Here is a 1,783-nt window from a genome sequence, read left to right as displayed (position 1 = left end):
GAAAGCGATCGAACCAGCGCATCTACTTCCTACACCTGAACTGGGTATTTTACCTTATGCAACCAACCAAAACTGTCACGCTACGAACTGTTCCTCCAAAGATCCCGGTAAGACGTCACCCATGCCCAACAAGCGATACAACTTATGCTGTACGTTATTTTCTCATCATCGGAGATTCCACCCGTTTCCGCAAGAGGCGCGACTAGTATGGAAGAGACAACGCAAATACGCAAGACGCCACATTCATTTGCGCCACGCAACACTAATTAATCGACACGCAGTGACTAAACCATATTTCTAACATTTAAACTGAACAAACTACGTAGGTACTCCATGTATGGTTGGTAATAAATAACAAACATTTATTTACGAAAATCATGGCCAAAAACAACGAGATTTATTATATTAGCATGCTTCTATTTCAATTTGTGTTGTACGTACTTTCTAATTCTAACCTACATTTGTGCGTTTCTATTCTTCGTGCTTCTACTCTGCTTGTGCTACTCCATTCACAGTTTTCAATCGACGATGCGGCGACCGATCTAGCTAGCCATGCACCCGGGTGGCTTACACAATAGGGTTGGGGGTGTTCCGAAAACTACGTGTACACGTTTTGATTTTACTCCCGCTCAACCGAAATGGTTATTGGACGTCGGGACGATTGTCCATTCGTCGTGATTCCTCGACCTATGGTCGGCAAAAAACTTTCCTCCGAGGCGTCCTCACCGGACGCCCCACTCCACAAAAAATCGATTGGAATAGGCGACTCACCGATTAGCTGCAGTAATTTGACGATGTGCTGCTGTGGTGTATGCGCTCCTGGTACGTTGCGCGGTAGGGTGGGACTAGATGCCGGTTTAGTCGCGCTTCCACGTGGATGAAGACTTTCGCGGGGGGCCGTAGGCTGAGTCTGGCCACGTTGTGGCTATTGATGACCACTGCAATGGGATAGCGGCGTGTTGGCGGGCCGCTGGCTTCTGATGGCTGCAAGAAGCCGCACTCTTCGCGTCGAAAAGCAGGAAGCGTCGCTAGCAAAATAGATATAGCCGTAGGCTATTCACAAGCATTTAGCACATTCACACATTTTCTTAACAAGCAGATTAAGCACTTTACCTGTCGCTTCTTCTTGAACGCACACACTTTGTACAGCCTTATTCTAAAGGTAACTTTTGTTCTAAAGACTAACAAAGAAACAATGAACAGATTAAAATTAAGAAATATAGCCACGTCACTGAACTCACATTCAACGGTTATTCGACTCGGACAAGCTCGCGACACTTCTACACTAATCTGCAGCTCGAACGAGAGTGAAGTGCAACCTTGACCCTCAGATTAGGGAAGGTGACTTCGGCCGAACTAAACGGAAGTTCGATTTTCCCGCGATCATCTTCGAAATAGTTCGGTAGTGCAAAAGTTTAAAGTTGGATGCTCGCTCAGTTTCGGTTTTGATCGTGAATCTTTTCCCATCTTTCTCAAAGATAACAAATGACCCTGACCTTCGCGAATGCTCTCCTGTATTATGGCCGTCCTCGCGAGCTTTCCCTAATGAGTTTTTCGTCTAATTTATGGCGCAGAATCTACTACCTCATTGGCTTTTCGTGTCGTACCAGTTGATAAGGTTTTACTCAACGGCGAACTTTGACCAATGCTCATGAATTAATCATTCACTAACTACCCATTCAATAACATATTATTCAAATCTATAATTATTTATTTAGGACGATGGAGCGTAGGCTACAGTATATGAGGCTTAGACGATAATACTTTCATGCTAAGGGAAGTT

At 44.7% G+C, this 1,783-nt stretch overlaps 1 long non-coding RNA gene across 1 annotated transcript; it reads right to left on the bottom strand.

The window, feature by feature from the left end:
* Positions 1-772: 772 nt before the first annotated feature.
* On the bottom strand, positions 773-1,551 carry LOC134226271 (uncharacterized). The gene is made up of 3 exons (XR_009983442.1): positions 1,242-1,551; positions 1,114-1,181; positions 773-1,053 (listed from the first exon to the last, which is right to left on the bottom strand). It is a non-coding gene; the product is annotated as an uncharacterized LOC134226271 (long non-coding RNA).
* Positions 1,552-1,783: the final 232 nt, after the last annotated feature.

Source organism: Armigeres subalbatus, chromosome 3, assembly GCF_024139115.2.
Source record: "Armigeres subalbatus isolate Guangzhou_Male chromosome 3, GZ_Asu_2, whole genome shotgun sequence".
Lineage (NCBI taxonomy): Eukaryota > Metazoa > Arthropoda > Insecta > Diptera > Culicidae > Armigeres > Armigeres subalbatus.
The sequence above is the reverse complement of the archived record's forward strand: the minus strand, read 5'-3'. Positions and strand labels throughout refer to the sequence as shown.